Source organism: Gracilinanus agilis, chromosome 1, assembly GCF_016433145.1.
Source record: "Gracilinanus agilis isolate LMUSP501 chromosome 1, AgileGrace, whole genome shotgun sequence".
Classification (NCBI taxonomy): Eukaryota; Metazoa; Chordata; class Mammalia; order Didelphimorphia; family Didelphidae; genus Gracilinanus; species Gracilinanus agilis.
In genome coordinates, this window is record NC_058130.1 from 524259984 (window position 1) to 524275246 (window position 15263).

At 40.3% G+C, this 15263-nt stretch overlaps 1 long non-coding RNA gene across 1 annotated transcript; it reads left to right on the top strand.

Annotated features, from left to right (window-relative positions):
• Window positions 1-5664: 5664 nt before the first annotated feature.
• LOC123231723 lies at window positions 5665-8149 on the top strand. Its single transcript, XR_006505122.1, has 3 exons — window positions 5665-6852; window positions 7335-7510; window positions 7639-8149. It is a non-coding gene; the product is annotated as an uncharacterized LOC123231723 (long non-coding RNA).
• The last annotated feature ends 7114 nt before the right edge of the window (window positions 8150-15263 follow it).

The following is a 15263-nucleotide window of genomic DNA, read 5'->3' on the forward strand; positions in this document are numbered from 1 at the left end:
TCAAGTTCACTTAAACAATCAAGCCCTGATTTGTAGCGCTTATGGGTGTAAATGCTCAAACCTACAATTTTACAACTCAGCACACACTTGCCTCAGGGATCTCATGGTGACTTTGAGGTGAATGTGGATTGACTCACATGAATCCACAGGAAACGTTTTAATCTACTATGCAAAAGATAAGATTGGCCATCTCACAGACTGAACAACTCTCCAAGCCAAGGGGGGAAAGTTAAAGGTTCAAGGTGGACAGTGCAACGATTTAAATTCTGGATGAAGGATTTATCTAATTAAAGATAACCACTTGCTGTAAGGATGGGATTGATGCAAGGAGGATGGGACAAAAGGAGCCAGAAGAAGGCAATTGGTGACAGTTACTGACAGTTGAGACCAGAGAGAATTCTGGGAATTTCTCCAAGGAGGAAGGAGAGGAGAGGTCTTCAGGCAGAGGACTAGGAGGAGAGAGGAGGAGGACATCCCAGCTCGGATCCAGTCCTGAGGGCTTCCTGAGCATCTTTCTTTGGAAATTGAAACCCTGATTTCCTGATCAAAGCCATTCCATCGCATCTCACCCATCAAGACTTCAACCATTGAGTCAGCTAAGTTTGGACTCCCTTTTGGGAGTGATCTCTTATTCTCCTTCACCCATTCCCAATCTTGCTGAGAGACCCTTTTTCAGTCAAACCTTACAATTATAGAAAAGGATAGAAATAGAAACAGAAGGAGAAGGAGTGAGGGGAGGAACTTAGGTGTGGGAACCACTAGGGATCCCACCCAAGTGACAGACTCCATAGCAATAGCAAAGAGGGCACCCAAAAATCCTTCTGCCCTTCACCACTTTCCCCAATCCCAGAATTGCAAATAATAAAAGCCTTTCATTAGTCAGATAGTGTTCCAGAGTGCCTGAGAGACTACAAAGGAGAGGGGAACCACAGCTTGGTCTGGATGCCTCCATCTTGAAGCTGGACCTCCTGCTGTGAAATTAACTGATGTGGGGGAGGTTTGTGTGAACCCCATCCTTATTCAGAATTGGATGGGGTACCATATACCTTGTCTTATAGGGAAGCCTCACCCCCAACTCTGAGGGGTAGCAAGACCATCCAGGTCACTCAGTTTCAGGGTGACACCTCCTTAAAGTCTCCCAGTGTATATTCAGCCCGAGGGAGTGCTGAAGGAGGGAGTCACCACATAGACTCTCTCTCTCTCTCTCTCTCTCTCTCCCTTCTGTCAAACATTGGTTACAGGTGTTTTTTATTGTTACAGTTTTGGCAGAGCCAGCTTAGGTAAAGTACCTAAATAATTGGGGGGGGGGAGGGGAGAAGCTCTGTTAGAACCAGATGGCAGCCATTTTTCTCCTATCTACAGCATAGCAAAGGGGACAAACTTAGACAAGCAAAGAAAATTTAAAGGCACAGTACCATAGAAATTTTACATTCAAAATGGATGCACCAATGGGGAAACCAATTTGTACCATGATGGGACTCCTTACATTACTATACAACTTTTTGACTATGATTTATCATTTCTGGATGGTAGTGATCCCAGGGTATATAATGGAAATCATAGAAATATATGATTCCTGCCAATAGTGTAATAAATACATAATGGAGGCTAATGAGAGGCTTATATTAGAGGGCAGGGTTGTATCAGCTTAGTCTGCTAGACATGGAGACTGTAACTTTAGTATAGGTTGGTTTGGGTCAGTCAGGGTTGTGTGAGGGTGAGAGGAGATGTTTCAATCAGTTTCCCTGTTATCTCTAAGTTCCTTGAGGTAAGGAGTGAGATGCCCCTCCCCTCCTGATGAAAACTGCAAACCAACAGGAAGTGAAACTTGATTCACTTCCTGAGTAAGATGGATGCCTGATTTAGCCTCTGAGGAAAACAAGGGAAAGCTATATTTCCCTCTTCAGTCTTGGTCCTAGTTGATGGTAAAAATGAATCAACAGAAGCTCTTTGAATGAAGACCAAGGGGTTCATTGAAAGCAAGGGTAAGCTGAGGGAAGAGGGTTAAGGTCTGGAAAGCTGTTGCTAAGGGTGATGCCAGTGCTGGGGGGGGGGGGGGAGTGGTCACAGAAGGTAGAGGTCAGGCTGAGGGAACCAGCCCCTCAGCCAGGGATAAATTTCACTGCCCTCATATAGAAAGGTCTAGCCAGATAACAAATGAGAGTAATGGCTTGGTTTAGAGGTGTCCCTGCCTGCCTAAGTAAACTAATTTCCTATGATCTCTACCCACCAAAATCCCTCCTCCCAGGGCCCAAGGGGAGATGCAGGGGATAGCAGGATGTCTGGGTCAGGACACAAGGATGATAGCACTGTATTGATAATGACATTAAGAAAGAAAATAACAAAGTTACTTGAAGAGAATATTAATTTGAAAGGGGGAAAAGGGATCACATCAGGAGACAAAATAGAAATAACAATGCAAACAACTGAGGCACACACAGACATAGCAAACAAAATAGAGGAAGGGACACCAGCACCAGCAGTACCAATATTACCAATTATTGATCGCACAATTTTGCAGGTAGATTCTGGATTTCTCCATTTAAGAAGACATAAGCCATTCTCTGCTACAGATCTAGACATCCTAAAACAACGAATGCCTGCCTTTTTTTAAAATCCCTTCAAGGCCATAAAAGAATTTAAGAGAGCCTTAAGACTTTTTGATCCCACATTTTCGGACATTGAAATTCTTTCTGAATTATTTACACCAGCAGAGAAAGCACAATTTATTGAGGAGACCCGTGGGAACACAAACTTAACATCTTGGCCACAATATTATGAAGGTCTAGAATTAAATAGTCATCAAAACCTAGTATGCCTAACAATTTAAATTCTGGATGAAGCATTTGTCTAATTAAAGATAACCACTTGCACTTGTGACACATTTGGGTTTTTTACAACATAAGTATTCTCCCAGAGTTACACTGTGATTATTGTCATAGTTTGCCAAACCCAAGAAAATTGCAATATTCTTCCCTTCTGCTTCCGAGTGAACTTAGTCAGTGTTCTCCTTCCCCATGACATTTTGCTTTCTTTTCTTATTTGCAGTAAATGGGTTTTCAATCTAGTGGTAAAATCAAATTTTGAGAAGTTCACTTCCATTAATGTCCTGGGGTACAGGGAGGATATATGATTTCTTTTGAAAGAGAGCAATTGGGGGCAGCTGGGTAGCTCAGTGGATTGAGAACCAGGCCTAGAGATGGGAGGTCGTAGGTTCAAATCCGGCCTCAGACACTTCCTAGCTGTGTGACCCTGGGCAAGTCACTTGACCCCCATCACCCACCCTTACCACTCTTCCACCAAGGAGCCAATACACAGAAGTTAAGGGTTTAAAAAAAAAAAAAGAGCAATTGTTTTAAAATCCAGGGTGGTCGTCACAGAAACCAAGTAAATGGCCTTTGGTTTAAAATGCATCCAATAGACTGGAAGCTCTTTGAGGGCAAAGGCCCATCATGTTCTTGGTTCTGGGTCTCTGGCACCTACATAGTTCCTTGAGCAGAGTGGCTACTTTATGAACTTTGGATTGAATTAATTTGCTGTGGTTTTGGGGGGGAAAATGTAGGTCAGCTTTGCCTGAGTTCAGCAATGTTTTATCTTAGTTATCTTCCAAACCCTTCCAAAGGGCCTAGAAGGGTGATGCACCAAGGGCGGCCCCACAGTTCTCAAGCTTGGGAAGTCGGGAGTCATTGATAAGTTTCTTATTTATGAGGGTTTCAACTTTGCCCAGATTTGCTAAATGATTCACTAAAGGCCTGCTAAATCAACATGTGACTCAGCCTATGCAAATAGATTCCTGAATGTCCACAGACAACCTGGCTTGCATTCCTCTGAAAAGAAAGGGGAAAAAAGGAGCCTTTGTCTGAGCTCTAGGAGGCCCAGCGTCATTTCTAGTCAATTTGGAATAAAAATAAATTTTAAAATAATACAGTTATGCTTCATTTAAAAAAATAGAATATCCCTTTTATTTTAGTTTAGGTGTCATGATCCCAGGCTCGACTCTTTTGTTCTATGTCATAGCTAACATATTGGTGGTTTTGACTTGTAATTTCTGGTAGAGAGTATTTTTAATGAGGAAATGCCCTCTACCTATGCAGATAAGTACCTGTTCTGTAATTTAAAGTCTGAGATAGTCGTTTAAGGCACTAAGAGATTAAATGACTTGCCCAGGGTCACACAGTCAGTGTGCATTGGAGACTGATTCGAAAGGAGGAGAGACATTGCAATGTGATATTCCAGAAAACAAAGGGTATGGATTTATAACCATAAATTGTCCTATAGGAGAAAAAAATGGCTCTTTAATGAAATAGAGGATTCCCAAGCGTTTCTGGTTTCTAAATCTTTACATCCTGCTTGCTCCTAAAATGATGATTAAGTAAATAATGGTTAGCATCTTCATTCTCTGCTTTAAGCTGTCGGAAGGATAGTTTGGCATTTAAAAAAATGTATATTTGACAATATGTTCTTTATCATTATTAATAATAACTAACATTTAATAATATCAATGAATGCTTAAAAGTTTGCAAACTGCTTTTCATATTTTATCTCTAAAACCAAAAATAGTGGAGCCAAGATAACAGAATAGTAGAAATAATTCAGTTGAACTTAACTCCACGGCTTTTTTTGAGAGAGCTGGGAAACACACCAGACTGAATGTTCTCACACTGAATAATTTTTCCAGTCCACATTAGCAAAAGGAGACAGATACTGGGTCTCTAAGACCCTGGGGATGGGGCCCAGCAAAGAATGACCACATTAAACAATGAGGAGAGGCTTTACAACTGTGCAAGATGGGGTTCCAGACACAGCAGCAAGAGGCCTAGTCTTGTACACCATGCAGGACCCATGCTCCAACCGACAGCTCTGTTGCTCATGATCTGGTCCTGAGTAGTTTACCTAGATCCAGGGTGGATTCAGGAAGGGACTTACTTAAGAACATTCCAGAATGTAGAGCAGTCACCAGCCCTGGACTGTACTGAGCAAGGAAAACAAACAGAAGCAAGTAGTAGCTATGTGTTGGGGAACTACAGGAGGGGAATAGGGATCTCACATCCAACCCCAAGCCTAGTCCGAAGCCTTTGGTGGAATAACCAGGGCAGGATACCAGAGAATAACACTCAATACCCCTAGAAAGCAGCAAGGGGTCTCTAGAAAACTCAAGCTCAGCACAGATAGTCACTCCAGAAATGAACAGTGCCTAGTCCTAATATAGAGTCCAAAGTCAGAAAGTAGGCTTGAAGAATAAGCAAACAAACATAAAAAGAATCCCACCATAAAAAGCTACAATGGTGACAGGGATGTTCAAAAGAAACCCAAAAGAACAGAATGACCAAAACATCTACAAGCAAGGGTTCAAAGTTTGGACCCAAGTTCAAGTAGAATTCTAGAAGAGATGAAACAAGAATTTTTTTTAAAAAGCTGAAATGTTTTCCTAAGTGAAATAAGAATGCTAAAAGAAAAAATTAGAAATGAAAATAGACACGTGGTTCAATGGGGATATGATTAGGATTTTGATGTCAAAAGATCACTCTGTTGCAAATATGAATAATATGGAAATAGGTTTTGAACAATGATACATAGATAACCCAATGGAATTGCTTATCAGCTCTGGGTGGGGGAAGGAAAAGGGATGGGAGAAATCATGAATCATGTAATCATGGGAAAATATTCTAAATAAATAAAAAGAAAGAAAAAGAAATAAAGATAGAAGGAAGAATTGGAAAGGGAATTAGCAAATTGGTATAAAATGTACAAAACTTTGCCCAAGCAACAAACTCCATGAAAATGAGAATGGACCAGATAAAAACTCCACAAGTCAATAAAAAATTGTGAAAATGAATTTAAAAGACTAAAAAAGAAGAAAAAAATGTAGGCTTTCTCATTTAAAAATAAAACTACTGATCTGGAACTGAGTAGAGGACCTGAAAGCAATGATGGAAAAAGAACCCAGATATATATAAAGAAAACTGCCCAGATCTCTTAGAATCAGAAGATGATAGAAAAGTAGAATCAACTGGTTATCTCCTGAAAAAAAAAACCCTAAATGAAAACTCCCCAAAACATTATAATTTAAATCTAGAGCTTCTAGGTTAAAGGAAAAAGTACTGCACATGACCAAAAACAATGAATCAAATAAAGGAACCTCACTCAGGATCACATACAATTTAGCAGTCATCTCTATAGGAACAGAGAGTTTGGAATGTGATATTCCATAAAAGCAAAAGGCATAGGTTTACAACTATAAGTTGGTCCTACAAAATTAAAAATGGATCTTTAAGGAAATAAGGAATTTCCAAGCATTTCTAATGAAAAGACTAGAACTGTTTAGAAACTCTGAAATGCAAACACAGGAGTTAAAAGATACATGAAGTAAACATGAGTAAGCAATCACAAGAGACCAAGTAAGGACAAATCACTCACATTCTAATGTGTGAATCATATCACATTAGGGGTTATAGAGTGAGGTAAATCAGACCTGGGAGTAAATCTATTATCTTTTAAGGATCCCCTCCTTTTAAAAAAAGTTTTACCAATGTATTGTTTTTTAGATCAAAAACATTTACTGATAACCTACTTTTTGAGAGGTCTCTTGTTACAAAGTAAAGTAAAAAAAGTTGTCTCTTGTCTCTTGTTACAAAGTAAAACACAGTTACATAAAACTAATACTGTAACCTCAATTGAATGTTTGTGTAATACTTCACCTCTGTAGCATCCCCCCGCCTTAAAAAAATGTAACAAAAATCTATTTTCTCTCCATCTCACCTCCTACTCCACTAGGGGAAAAAAAAGAGAAAAATTTCTTTGGACAAATATGTATACTCAAGGAAGTCATAAACCTTTGCCACTCTGATGGGGGTAAGTGGGAATACTAGAATTATTCAAATATCCTTTTTTCTCATTAATAATGATTTGGAGCTTCCCCTCTCCCCCCCGCAAATAGCCACAGATAGCCTCAGTTTCTTCTCTTGAGAACTATTTATGTTCTTAGGTCATTTATCATTTGGGGAATGACTCTTTTCTTGAAAAATTTGAATCAATTCTTTATATTATCTTGAAAATGAACCTTTATCAGAGAAACCTGCTACAAAAATTTGCCCCAGTTTAGTTTCCCTTTTAATATCAATTTTATTCCATTTGATTGTGCAACTCCTTTTATTTTGTATAATCAAAATCACTCATTTTACCTTCTGTAATATTCTCTATTTCTTGTTTGACTGTGAATTTTTCTCCTATTCATAGATATCACAGGTAATTTTCCCATGGTTCTCTAATTTGTTTATGATGTGGCCCTTTTAAGGCTAGATCACATAAGTATTTGGAGCTTATCTTTCTCTAAGGTGTGCAAGTAGAAGTCTCTGAAATCAAGGAGGAAGGGGTAGGAGGAGTGGACAACACTGGCACCTTACTCTGATCTGAATCGGTTAAAGGAGGAGGGAGTGCATGCCCATGTACACACATTGAGTACAGAATTACATTTTAATCAACAAGGAATCAGAAAGGAAAGGTGAAAAAGGTGAGGGGAATAAATGGGAGGGTGGATTAAGGGAATGACCTAAGTGAAACGAACTCAACTAAGGATATTTGTAGCAAAATGTCCTTATGACAATAATATTTATAGCAGTTCCTTTTGCAATGTTAAAGACTTGGAAACTGAAGAGATGCCTATCGATTGGAGAACGGCTGAATAAGTTGTGGCATCTGGATGTGATGCAATAGTGTTGTAGTGCTGTAAGAAATGATGAAGAGAATGGATCCACAGACACCTGGGAAGACTTTTTGAAATGACAGAGTAAAGTGAGCAGAAGCAGGAGAATAATTTATATGATAACAACAACACAGTAAAGACAAACAACTTTAAAAGCTTAGGGACTCTGAACAACGTAAGGCCAACCAAAATTCCAGAGCATTCATGTTGAAACATACTCATCTTCTGATAGAGAAATGACGGCCTCCAATGCAGATGGAAACATTTTCTTGGATTATGGCCAACAAAGTTATTTGTTTTTCTAGATTATGTATTTATTAAAGATTTTTGTTTTTCATTCCTTTTTTATAAGTTATTTTATTTAATCATGTAATAACATGGCAATGTTAGCATGATAACATGTAATAACAAATTTCCACATAAGTTTTCCGAAATTCTATGATCCAAATTGTCTCCCTTCCTCCCCCTTCCCAGAGCTGGCAATCCATTCTATCTGGGTTATACATACATTGTCATGCATTGCTTTTCTTTCTTTCTCAGTCGGAAAGGGGGGAAAAGAGAAAGGTGATAAGGTAAATTGTAACTGATTGAAACAAATTTTAATTAAAAACAAACCAAACAGATACATTCTCTTCTAAATTAGTGTTGCCAATTTTACATACAAAAACCCCAACAAAATTTGAATAAAAAGACATTATTTTCAAGATATTTGGTCTGGAAAATTTTCTTAAAAGTTGAGTTGAGAGGCAATATGGAGTAATGGGTATAAAACCAGCCTTCAAGTCAAGAGGTCCTGAATTCAAATCCCACCTCTGAGGTATACTAGCTGTACACAAATCATTTTACTTTTGAATGTCCCAGGTAACTGACAATAAACTGGAGGTAAAATATATATCAGGAGAAGAGTTTTCCCCACCAAGGGGCTCAGACCAAAGATTAAATCACAGACTTGAAACACACACACACACACACACACACACACACACACACACACAACTAAAGTTAGCAACATTCACCATAATTCTCTTTGGTCTTTTGAAAGTAGTAGATTGTAGCAATCACCCGTTCACAAGGCACCACGCCAAGCTGAGACCCTGAGCTTCACTTCTACTCAAGGTTTGTGGGAGACAGCGCTGGCTGGCCACGTGCCTGACATTTGCCACATTTTCTGAGTTCTCTCTTTCTGGAAAGTTCCCACCTAGGACTGCCATGAAGACAGCAGTATGGCCACATAATTCAGTGTTCATATTCTCAACAGGAGATGGAACCCCCTTGGGTTCAGGGAGCATCTCCTGGTCACACAGTTTCCCAAAATCATTTCACAAGATCTACTGTCTAGCCTAGAGTGGGTACTCTTGGCCCCCAATGAACTTCCCAGCTAAATATTTGTCTCCTGTCCCTGGTTCTGATCCTTGCTTAAAATTGTAATTGTGAGTGTGGCACAAGGTTATTTCCTAGACCTCTTGACTAGATACAAACCTGTAACTTAAAGCATAGGCACAAAAGTCCCCAAATAAATCATCTTGACAGAGAATACCAGAAAGGCCTCCCTGTGCCAGACCAAGTAGAGGTGCTGAAGGAATGAATAGTTCCAAATGTTTATGAACACGACCATTTCTGACCCACTTTTTTCAAAGTAAGTTGACTTTTTAAGTTCCTTTGACTCTGTGGAGTTCTAAGGGTCATAAGGCCTAAAGAACTACTTCTGTGCTGATGAAAACAAAACAGAAAAAAAAAAAAAAAGAATCCTGCCTCAGGAGGGTTACACTTAGCAGCCTTAGCCAGCCAGCATGGACGTTTGCTCAAGTTTTCTCATCTTATAGAGATTCTAGTCATTATTCTCTTACCAAGGTGTTACTATTGATTTATAGGATTATCATAATATTAGCTTTATAACCACAAAATAACAATGTTCTCTAGAGACTTCCTCCCAAAGTGGTACAAAACTATTTTGATGTTTAAATTGTTGTTTAATAGAGAAAAAAAAGTGCTAACCAAAAGAAAAGGGACTAAATTAACAGGAAAAGAATTTTTAAAAAATTCCAAGACTTAGAAGAACACTAAAAACAATAGAAAGCAGAAGACTTTAAAAGGACTTGAACATGTCTGTCTTAATTATTTAAAAAATCAAAGGCAGTGATGGGAAATAGGATAATTAAAATGTTTTTTAAAAGAAATAGTCATAAATTAAGGAAGACATTAGCAAACCAAGAAGTTCATGTTACAGTAAAAAGCATTTGGGTCATAAATTCAAAGCAGCTGTTCAGAAGATTTACTATACAACTGGGTATGGACAAAGGGACCTCTGAGGCAGAGGACCTGGATTCAAATCCAACTTTGTTATGAATTACTTGTGAACCCCTGGTCAAGTCACTTAGCTTTTTTCTAGGGTTGTTTTCTAGCATGTAAGTAGCCACAATCAAAAAGAGTGCTCCTCTTTCCTGAAAGCCAATTGCTAAATTTTCAACATGAGCCTTGACACCTGGAAAACCGGCAAGTACTACAGATCTAGGCCTGATTTATTGTTTTGTTGATTGTTCAGACTTGTGAAAGTGATTGAGAAAATGTGAAAAATGCAGATTAAATTTAAAAAGTGTGTCATATGTAACATTTTCCCACAGGAGAGCTGGTTCTTAAACATTTACTGGCCCCCCACTAATGGGACTGGTTAACCTCTTAAATCTCTTCCTTTCTAAATCCTGTAACTATTCATTTTCGTGCGCCCTTGGAATGAATGAAAAAGCACTGTGCTGATACAAATACAAAAATGTCTGGTCTGGTCTGGTGCTGCCAACCCGACTGTGGAAGACAGGAGAGTCTGAACTCCCTCCTGAAGGAGCCTGGCTCAGTTTTGGGAAGGGAGTCCCAAAGCTGAATAAATTAACTTTCCCAGGACTTGGAGGGATGGCTTCTGGGAGTATGATCTGGAGGTTGTCTTTGTCCAAGATGCCAGGATGGCCACAGTGGGCAGCAGGATGGGATGTGACCCTTCTTTCTTGGTTATCTGGCTTAAAACTTAGTCTATATGGTAGGGGAGCAAACCCTGCAGCTTACCACAAAGTCTAGGGAGGCATTTCAGGTTTGATGGACACAGCTCAATGCTAGCTCTTCAGAGATATTGTATTTATCCTCCTAGCACAGCTTAGGTACACTTTTTAGCCCCATCAGAGAGCATTTTATCCCAGCAAAGTGGTCAGGATAGTTAGTGCAATGGAAAGAGTCTTGGATTTGTACTCTAACAGATTTCAGTTCCAATTCTAGCTTTGCCTGATGCTAAATCTATAAAACGAGGGGTTTCTCTTCCAGTTACAAATCTAACATCCTATGACCCCGAGTTTCTTCCAGTAAGATTACGACCAGTAAAAATCGTTGGGGAAAATTATTTCTCACTTTGGGGGACTAAAGTCAGGGCCCAGATGACAGGCAAACAGAGAGTAACCACATTAAGATCATCCGTTAAGACTTTTGATGCTTACGTGTCACCTATCTCTTGGGCACACCTGACACGGGGCAAGGTCTGTGGTGACAGAGTAAAGTGATCTAGGTCAGGAATTACGGTCCTAATCAAACATTCCCTCAGACCAACTCCCTGAATATGGGCTGACTATTAATTTATGTCAGATGATTATCAAGTCCAAAGAGCACATCTGAATGGGACACGTTCTCAATGGCAGATCTAAGAAGAAGGAATAACCCTGAATGCTTTGAACCAGGGGGAGAAAAGGTGCCGGACACTTTAGTTTTGATTTTTAAGAATGTCAGCAACTTGATGGCAGACAGGATTGTCCAGGCAGATCAAATCCCTGCTTCAAACTCTGCTTTATGCATTTTGTTCACAGTCTGCTCAAATTCATTTCGTTCTAGGTAGGCAAAGTTAGATCACATCATGAGTTAGTAACAGTGATTTGGATTTGGGGGACACTTTAACGCTTACAAAATCCTCTCCAGAACAACCCCAGGAGCTGAGGTTGGGGCCTGTATGAACATTGTCTTTCCACTGATAAGAAAAGAGCCTCAGAGATGAGGTGACTTGCCCATGATCACACAGGGTAACAGTGTGGAATTGGGGTAAATCAAGGATCACTAAGCATTCATCTTGGAAGGGGACTGAAAGCCGACCCCATGGAACAGAGATGAGGTGACTTGGCCATGATCACACAGCCAGGATGGGAGGCAGCATTCCAACCCAGGTCTCCTGACTCCAAGCTATGTCATGCCGCCTTTCATGAATAAAAGAAAAGTCAATCAATCAATCAGCAAATGTTTATATAAGCATCTACTATGTGCCAGACACTGTGGTGGGTGAATACGTGTTCATAGATAAATAAATATGAGATTTAGACCCCAAAAAAACCTAGTGATGAGAAAGTAAAACTAACAATTGAGGTAAAGAATGAAAATAACAGCTAACGTATAGAAAACTTCAAGGTTTGAAACACACTTCATTAGGGTTACGTCGTTTTAGTCATTTCTGATTCTTTATGAACACATTTGAGGTTTTCTTAGTATAGATATTGGAGTGGTTGGCCATTTCCTTCTACAGCTCATTTTACAGATGAGGAAATGGAGGCAAATGGGGTTAATTGACTTGCCCAGGGTCACCCAGCTACTAAGAAACTGGATTTGAACTCAAGAAAATGAGTCTTCCTGACTTCAGGCCCCTGGCTCTATCTATTGTGATTGTTGGCTGCCCTTGAAAAGCCCTTTGAAATTTTAATTTCATTTTAGCCTTACAATAGCCTGGGAAATAGGTGCTATTATTATCATTTTACGGATGAAGAAACTGGAGGCAGAAAGAGACTAAGTGACTGGTCTGTGGTATCTGGGGTCGGTGCTCAGATTCCTACTTGGGTCCAGAGCCCTTTCCACTGAGCTACCTGGCTGTGTATCATCAGGGAATGAAGAGAGGCCTCTAGGAGGGAGCACTCTGGCTGAGTGAGATGTGAAAGAGAAAAAGCACTGAGCAGGCCTGGAGGGCAGCCATAGGAGCAGAGCAGGGGGAGACTGAGTGACTAAAGGGTTCAGATGTTCAATGAAGGAAAGGGAGACCAAAGTTGGGGTGATACCCTGCCCAGAGAGCCAGAATGGCCACAGCTTGTGGTGAGGCTGGAGGATGGGGTTAGAAGAAGACAGAAAGCCAGGACCCGGAGCTACAGTTACCCAGGAGAGATCTGGTGCTCACATTCTAGCAGTTCACATTCTGGCTGTGAGATCAGGGATGCAATGGCCCCTTTGTATGGCAGAGGAAAGTAATGGGCAGATCATCTGACATGAGGAGCCTGACAAACTAGGGAGCATCTTGGGCAGAGGTAGTTAGAACAGTGACTTGTGTGCTAGGTTGGAGTCAAGAAAAACTGAGTTTGGATGCTGTCAACTCAGATATGTATTGGCTTGCCACCTCATCTTTGTCTGCCTCAACTCCTCATCTATAACGTAGGTCACCTACCTCCCAGGGTTGTTGTGGGAAATCAAATGAGGTCGTATTTGTATAGATTTTCTAAACCTTAATATACTATACAAATGCTTCTCTCTGTCTCTTCTCTCTGTGTGTGTGTGTCTCTTTGTCTGTCTCTGTCTCTCTGTTCTCTCCTCTCTCTGTTTCTGTTCTTTCTTTCTCCACTCTCTGTCTCCTCTCTTTCTCTGTCTCTCTCTCCTCTGTCTGTCTGTCTGTCTCTGTCTCTGTCTCTGTCTCCCCCCATCCCCTGTCCAGGTCAATTAACTGGAAAACACAAGGGAAGACCTATTAGTAATGAAGAGGGTAGCCAAGGATGTAGCCTCTTTAGAGAACAGACAGATCTCTGGGAATACAAAGGGATGGAAGATTCAATGAATAGTTCTCAATTATTGTTGTTCAGCTGTTTTCAGTTGTGTCTAATTCTTCATAATCTCATTTGGAGTCTGAAGTGATTTCCTTCTCCAACTCATTTTTACAGATGAGAAAACTGAGGCAAACGGGGTTAAATGAGCTGCCCAGTATCACACAATAAGTGCCTGAGTCTAGATTTAAACTCAGAAAGATGAGTTCTTCTGATTTCGAGCCCAGCTCTCTAACTACTTCACCACAGAGCTGCCCATATTTCTCAAAACTTCATTTTTTTAAAATTTCCAAGAGAAAAACTTGACATGCTTGATAATCCTGATGCTTTTGGATCCAGTTGTAACAAATGCTTAATCATTTTTGGTTTTAAGTTGGGAACTAACACCTAAAAAAGCCTGAATTCAGCTACTCCTTCATCTGAACATCTCAGTTGTGTTTAATAATACTGGAAAAACAGTAAATATCAGGCAATAAAGAATACTGCAACTTCTGAATTGGCTTACTTCCTTTCTAGAAAATACTTCAGATATCCAAAGATAGTTGCTTTCCCTGTTAAAGCCTTTACCAGAATCCTAAGTAGGGTGGAGTTATCAGGGTGCCCAGGGTGCTAAATTTAGAGGGCACCGAAAACACTTTTGACTCCTTAACAAAATAATAGATCTCAGGGTCAGGGAGGTGGCTTCTTGGATGGAGAGATAGGGCCTAGAGATGGGAGGCCCTGGGTTCAAATATGACCTCAGACACTTCCTTGCTGTGTAATCCTGGCCAAATCCCTCATTGCCCAGCCCTTACCACTCTTGGACAGATGATAATCTTCTAAGACAGATGATAAGGGTTTTTAAAACAAGTGTTTTAGGTCAAATTGTATTGTTTGAGAAACTGAGAAGGGTTTTTGAGGACAAATATTGGAGTGGAGAGAAAGCCAGGTACTGAACTGAATGAGGAAAAAAGAATGAGGAAGAAAAGAAAGAAGAACCCAAGAAATGTTTTGGGTTTGAGAGAGATGGCCATCATGATCTGAAATGGATGATACACTTAGGTACTGTGAACCTTGGAGGAGAGAATTTGGCAGTTTGCCAGGGCTGAGTGACAGTGGGGCAGGGAGAGGCAGAAGTGCCAACAAGGCACCGGGAACCCTCTCAACTCCCCCATCACAGCCAATAAGGGGGACAACAGGAGTCAAAATGCAACTAGAAAGGATGGAGAAGAAAGCAATGTCACCAGGAGACAGCCATGGCTTAAGTGCATGCTGGAAAAGTAAGAAAGGAAGAAGTTTAAGATGAAAGGAAATTATTAATTGTGGAATAGCTGTGCCAGAGGGCACAGCGAAGGGTCAAGTCCCATCAGCCATGGCATCCAGCAGGACTACTCTGAGGTGGATGACAATGAGAGTAATCCATTCAGGATGGGCCTCAGGGTTTGTATAACAAAGCTTGGGGTTCAGAACTCCTGGGAGAGGGAGAAGAGGCTGGAAGTGTACTAATCATTGAGGAGTGCTATAGGATAATGTACTGCTGGGGGAGTTGTGAACTGCTTCAACCATTCTAGAGAACAATTTGGACCTGTGCCCAAAGAGCTATAAAACAACACATACCCTTTGACCCAGAAATACTGGGTTTGTATCTCAAAGAGATAAAGGAAAAAAAGGGGGGAAGGACCTCTAAGTACAAAAATATTTGAAGCAGTCTTTTTGTGGGGGGCAGAGATTTAGAAAGTGAGGAGATACCCATCAACTGGGAAATG